The sequence below is a fragment of the Schistocerca americana genome, chromosome 1 (genome assembly GCF_021461395.2).
Source record: "Schistocerca americana isolate TAMUIC-IGC-003095 chromosome 1, iqSchAmer2.1, whole genome shotgun sequence".
In the NCBI taxonomy this organism is placed as follows: Eukaryota; Metazoa; Arthropoda; class Insecta; order Orthoptera; family Acrididae; genus Schistocerca; species Schistocerca americana.
Window position 1 is genome coordinate 176,517,234 of NC_060119.1, and position 7,165 is coordinate 176,524,398.

A 7,165-nucleotide genomic window follows, 5' to 3' on the forward strand; every position below is an offset into this window, starting at 1 on the left:
TGTTCAGATCTCAACGATCTTTTCTTACGTTATAGGCTTACATAAGACATTATTTTGTACTGCTGCTTTTGTCTGGTGTTTGCTTGATGCAGTGTTTCACAGCGTTGTGCAATATACTGTTTCTTGTAGACGTGGGAATACGACCTGTGCTGTATCCCCTGCACAAAAAATTTGATTGCGTCCCGGCTCCTATAACACACTTTCTCTTCGACAGGTTCTCTGCTTCTCAGTTATTGAGTACGGATGAAAGAAATTTGTTACCATTTGAAATTGGTAATTCTAATCATGCTGTGACTAAACAAAAAAAAGTAGTGGATTAGACAATATTTCACAGATGATGGAGATGAATATTTGTATTAAAAAGCTCCGAAATGGTGCAAAACCACAATATGACATATTCGTCATTTAAAATCACACTGTGCACTGAGTAATGATTTTAAACACCACAACATTCACATACAAGGTATTCTAACGATAAACTGAGGAACTCTTTCCAGATAATTATTTTTTTTAATATGAGAAACATTTTCAGAAGAATACGAATCTGAATTTCATTTCTCCTTTCTCAGTAGGTAGCAAGTAGCTGTGAGACTATGTGTAGCACTAGCGTCCATGATTGTGATCCCAGACAAATTCATTACCCAGCTTTCCAAGTTTCAGAAGCTACAATCGTGAACAGTTCAGAATATATGCATATTTTACACCTGTCTGACCCGACTAGGTAATAGCAGGAGAAAGTACTTGTCACATTTGTAAGTAGGCTGTTTAGGTTTTATCTTGGTAACGCCATGTAGCGCTCTATATGAAAACCACAGACTGTGGTGTGTGCAGTCTGTGGCTGGTTTGCATTGTTGGAATTTGCTATTGTAGTGTTGGGCAGTTGGCTGTTAACAGCGCGTAGCGTTGCGCAGTTGGAGGTGAGCCGCCAGCAGTGGTGGATGTGGGGAGAGAAATGGTGGAGTTTTGAGATCGGATGATCTGGACGTGTGTCCGTCAGAGACAGTAAATTTGTAAGACTGGATGTCAAGAACTGCTATATATATTATGACTTTTGAACACTATTAAGGTACATACATTGTTTGTTCTCTATCAAAATCTTTCATTTGCTAACTATGCCTATCAGTAGTTAGAGACTTCAGTAGTTAGAATCTTTTATTTAACTGGCAGTATTGGCGCTCGCTGTATTGCAGTAGTTCGAGTAACGAAGATTTTTGTGAGGTAAGAATTTTGTGAAAGGTATAGTTTAATGTTAGTCAGGGCCATTCTTTTGTAGGGATTATTGAAAGTCAGATTGCGTTGCGCTAAAAATATTGTGTGTCAGTTTAGTGTTGATCAGAATAGGTAAAGACCGAAATGTCTGAGTACGTTCAGTTCTGCTCAGCTGTTTGAAAATCAAATAATGCAAGAAATTTATCAGCACAGGAATTCAATAATTTTTCTAAGGGGACGTTTCACATTATACACTCAATTACGAAAATGAAATTACTATGAAATATAGACTGGTTTGTGTAATTATAGATTTTATAAGTCCTTGGCTGAACTCTGCATTCGAAGAAAATCTTTTAAAATTGTTGTTATGGAACTACAGTGTATCCGGTTTCACGGTACCTAGGTTGCTGTGCAAAGGAAGATCAAGGAATAATGTTCCGTCTACAGAGAGGTCTTTAGAGGCGCAGCTGAAGTGCAGAAACAAGAAAAGGGAAGGATTCCACTGATAACAATTTACTTTCCCAAATTAACATTTCCTGTTCAGCTGTTTCTGTCCTAACAACTGCCCCGTGGTATCGGGAGTGCACAAAAGTGCTCGATGAATTGTAACGCCGTAATTAATTTATTGGGCAAGACATAAAATATTCTTCTTAACGTTTCCGATTTTCCAGTGGGAACACTTCCATGAAAAGGAGCCTCTACTGAAATGGCTACATTTGTAATAACGTTGCCAGTGTACCCCATGTTGAAACATTTCGTTGTGCGTTTCGCCCAACACGCAAATCGCGCCCGTGTAGCTGGCAAGGATTTTCCACTGTGTGAATGGCAGGCCCTGTTCAGGGTCCACTGACTTGCATGTTAAATCTAGTAAATATTGGTATAGCGTTACCATTGATCATCATTAGAGAACAGAGTCACTGTCGTGATTTCATTCAGAAGTAATTTGTAGAGTATGACCTCAAAGCTTGCCTTACCAGAAACCTTGAACACAAGTATTTATCTCCGAATCAGTGTTTTAAGAAAGCACTTAAGATATTATTCTTCCGATAAGCCTTAAGAGCCGTTTCTCTATCTGCGTCGTTTTTCCCCAGCTGTCGACTTTGATTAATTGTTCTGTAATACCAAAAGAAATTTAATGTGTTACTTATTGACACATTTCCTGTTCTAGAACATTGCCAGATTGTCATTTGCTCAATTACTAAGGCCCTTGTTATTTATTTCCTTTAATTGTTGAACACACTATTCTTTCTACACTGTTGCTAACATTTGACTGGTCAGCTAAGGTATTCTGAAGGTTGAATGTTGTGTTTCGAACAGCCTAATGAAAACTTATTTGGTATTACTATATTGTACTGAAAAGATATCCGTAAGTGCAATTACTGGATACCCACATGACAGCGTCCGATAGGAGTAAAGAAGATATAGTGTCTCTCAGTAACGTGAAATACTGATAGGATGGAAGGTATTCGATTGTAGCGTGAAGTAGTAAATGTTGCTACGGTGTTCCAAAAATATATTTCACGGCTTCGAACGTGTAATTAAATAATGCGAACAGGGTAAGGTCGCCCACGAGCAAATGCAACCAGAGACGGTACGTATCTCAAGCTCACAGCGCATTAAATTACTCCATCCAGTGACAGTAAACAGCAGAAAAAACGTTTTGCACTAGAGTCTTATCTGAACAATTGCAGATTTTGATAAATGGGGTGCAGGCAGTCAAAGTATAAGACTTACGAAGGAACAAAAATGTATTCTGAAATGAAAACAAAATAATAACGAGACTGAAGATAACCTGTTCGAGAGGATATATCTTTGCACATCTGTAAAACCAAATATGCTGTTAGGTAACATTCTGTACTGTGTTGCTCTCATTCCTGAGATTATTCTGGTGATGACGCACTGCAAGTTTCATGTGGCACCTACCACATTCAGTTGGGTTCATGTTAGCAGTTACAGCAAGTAATTCCATTCGGCTGATTCCTGCACAGTAGGTTGGAACATCCCAACCTGAAACGACGATGCTGCACAACTTTCAAATTACTCTCAGTCGCGATGAGAAGTGTCCGACATCCGTACATGATACCGGCTATAATTAGACATGCCTACTAAAGCCGTGAAACTTCATGCCTCAGTCACGCACTGCTGCCTAGCCGCCTCCAAATTCTTCTACTGCGGTCGTCAACTGTCAGTCAAATACTGTACTCATCGGTGAAGATAACGCGATACCATTAAGCCAGGTTCCAATCAAGGTATTCACTAGCCCACTTCTTCACGCGCTAAGGTGCTGGGTGGTACATACGAGGGCATCTGAAAAGTAATACCTCCGAATTTTTTATTCTGCTCTCAATATCGGTTGACGTATTACATGTCATGCATATTATTCTGTCGACTTACTCACTTCTCTGACGCAAATTGCAACCCTCTGCCGATAGGGGACAGCGAACTGTATCCCGTGACATTGCTGTGTGTAACGTAAATATGTCGGTGCGCGAGAAACAGCATGCTGTAATAGAGTTTCTCATTCGAAGAGTTCGTTCATACATAGAGCTCCCTCTCCTTTAGCATGACAATACCAGAACACAGAAGAGCAATGTGACAGCTGCAACAATCCGACGTCATGGGCTCAATGTCACCCACAATCCTCCATACAGTCCCGACTTGGCCACATCTGATTTCTCAAACTTAAAGAACACCTTCAAAGATTTCATTTCATAGTGATGAGGCGTCACAACCAGGAGTGAGGCTAGTGCTCCGTCGACAAAGTCATTCTGCTATCGTTAAGGTGACTATTTTGAGAAATAAATATGTGTACACGAAGAATAAACACGTACGCTACTCGCCATTAAAATTGCTACACCAAGAAGAAGTGCAGATGATAAACGGGTATTCATGAGACAAATATATTATACTAGAACTGACATGTGATTACATTTTCACGCAATTTTGGTGCATAGATCCTGAGAAATCAGACCCAGAACAACCACCTCTGCCCATGCAGCTTCAACACGATACCACAGTTCATCAAGAGTAGTGACTGGCGTATTGTGACGTGCCAGTTGTTCGGCCACCATTGACCAGACGTTTTCAATTGGTGAGAGATCTGGAGAATGTGCTGGCCAGGGCAGCAGTCGAACATTTTCTGTATCCAGAAGGGCCCGTACAGGATCTGCAACATGCTGTCGTGCATTATCTTGCTGAAATGTAGGGTTTCGCAGGGATCGAATGAAGGGTAGAACCACGGGTCGTAACACATCTGAAATGTGTGCCGTCAATGCGAACAAGACGTGACCGAGAAGTGTAACCAATGGCACCCCATACGATCAGGCCAGGTGATACGCCAGTATGGCGATGGCGAATACACGCTTCCAGTGTGCGTTCACCGCGACGTCGCCAAACACGCATGCGACCATCATGGTACTGTAATCAGAACCTGGATTCATCCGAAAAAATGACGTTTTGCCATTCGTGCACCCAGGTTGTCGTTGAGTACACCATCGCAGGCGCTCCTGTCACCGATGCAGCGTCAAGGCTAACCGCAGCCGTGGTCTCCGAGCTATTAGTCCATGCTGCTGCAAACGTCGTCGAACTGTTCGTGCAGATGGTTGTCTTGCAAACGTCCTCATCTGTTGACTCAGGGATCGAGACGTGGCTGCACGATCCGTTACAGCCATGCGGATAAAACGCCTGTCACCTCGACTGCTTGGGCGTTGGGATCCAGCACGGCGTTCCGTATTACCCTCCTGAACCCACCGATTCCATATTCTGCTAACAGTCATTGGGTCTCGAACAACGTGAGCAGCAATGTCGCGATACGATAAACCGCAATTGCGATAGGCTACAATCCGACCTGTATCATAGGCGGAAACGTGATGATACGCATTTCTCCTCCTTACACGAGGCATCTCAACAAAGTTTCACCAGGCAACGCCGGTCAACTGCTGCTTGTGTATGAAAAATCGGTTGGAAACTTTCCTCATGTCAGCACGTTGTAGGTGTCGCCACCGGCGCCAACCTTGTGTGAATGCTCTGAAAAGCTAATCATTTGCATATCACAGCATCTTCTTCCTGTCGGCTAAATTTCGCGTCTGTAGCACGTTATCTTCGTGGTGTAGCAATTTTAATGGGCAGTAGTGTAGAATGGTAACAACGATTTTTTTATTTGATAAGCTTTAAGACTTTCATGTTAGAATTTCGGAAGTGTTACTTTTCAGCACGCCTTTGTATTACAGTTTGTGATGGACACCTAGACGCCAAAGTGATCGTGTGTGGGCCATCACTTTCGTGACAATGTGCACACAGTCTAAGCTTTGTAATACTTCTTCGAGGCATGCTGACATACTAAATAGTCTACACCACCTGCAGTGTCCTGTTTACGATTTCGAGGCACAGTGTTCTCTGCAGAACGCTACTGAAAATGTAGTTTAACTTTTACCTACATTATACGGGCCTTTATGTATACTAGACAGCACAAAAAATGATGGTGCCTGAAATTTGAATTCCAAAATATAAATTTTCAAGGGCTGTTATCCCGAGATCGGTTGAATCCCTTACTGAAATCAAACGTTTCGTCCCTCTCCGCGGAGGACAACTTTAAGGGGGATTGTAGCTGATTTGAAGGTCCGATGCACACCCTGACTCTTTACTGAAAGCTGTGAAAGCTATGAAAGCTGTTTCCGTTACTGTTTTGGGTTATAGAACTGTCCAAGAAGTCGAAATTATCTCAGAGAATTACGACCAGGTTAATATTAAATTCTTGTCTGGAGCTCAGAGGAGAATACTTTTCGAAGCACAGAAACAAAAAGGTAAAAATTGCTACCTAAACAAAAATGGAGGGAACTAAAAGGTACTGAACCTAAGATGTCAAGAAAAGACTGACTCAGAGTGAAGGGGGTAAATGGATCTCTTCCACCTCTAAGCAGGAAACAAGACAACAAGGCAGGAGTCTAATACTTCCACTTTTCTAAATAATCGTATCCAGAAAAAGCAGCCACAGGAAAAAGAGAAAGAGCCCCATCATACTGCAATCTCGGTTTTCAGGACGCCGGTTATCCAACAGGGATATCCACTGGTCAACATCATCTCGCAGCAGATGGAACTTGTTCAGGTGCCTCTCTTTGAGCAGATTGTGACGGTACACAAGTCCAGGACCCAAATTCAGATGGGTCTACCTGGAGAAGGTGCTTTTATCTTTGTCTGTGAGGGGACAGGGACAATGGATTGCCTTAAGGGGAAGGTACCCAAGATATCTCCGTGGGATGAGGCCAAACTGCTGGTCAAGACAGCAGCTGAGCTCTTCAAGACCGAAAACATATGACTTTAGATACCAAAACTTCTTAAGGATACTCCTCCAGACACTCTGTTCGAAATAATAAGGGCGCAGAACCAGAAGGTCGTGACTGGGGATTGGAGGGCAATCAACCAGAAGGTTATACTAGATGGTCAAACGCTTGTGGTGGAAGTCAGTGAAACATGCCTGACGATTATGTGGGAACAGGACCTAAGTCTGTACTAATTAGAGTTCTCATAGGTCACCATCAGGGTAATCAAAGATACCGGGAGCAACCAAGGCGGCAAGTCGGAGACTGCGAGTTTTTCCGATAAACCTGCAGCACAGTAAGGCAGTAACTGCCATCCTGAGTCGTCGTGTGGAAGACAGGAGGTGTACGTGGCCCTGGTCCAGGAACCTATCTATGTATACAGGGAGTTTCAGACCTCGGAGGAACTGGAAGTAAGTTGATTTATGTTAGAAATATAACGAAATCCAGAATACGCAGTTATGTCAAAAATGGAATCCCACTCATGCCGATGGTGGACTTAAGTGTCAGGATCTTAGTGACCATCAGGACGAAACAGTGTGAAGAAGGAAGCACGAAGGAAATTGTATTGTCCTCAGGTTACTTTTCTTACAGGGTAGTACTTCTCATTCCTAGGAAGTGAGGAGACTGACAGTCAGCTG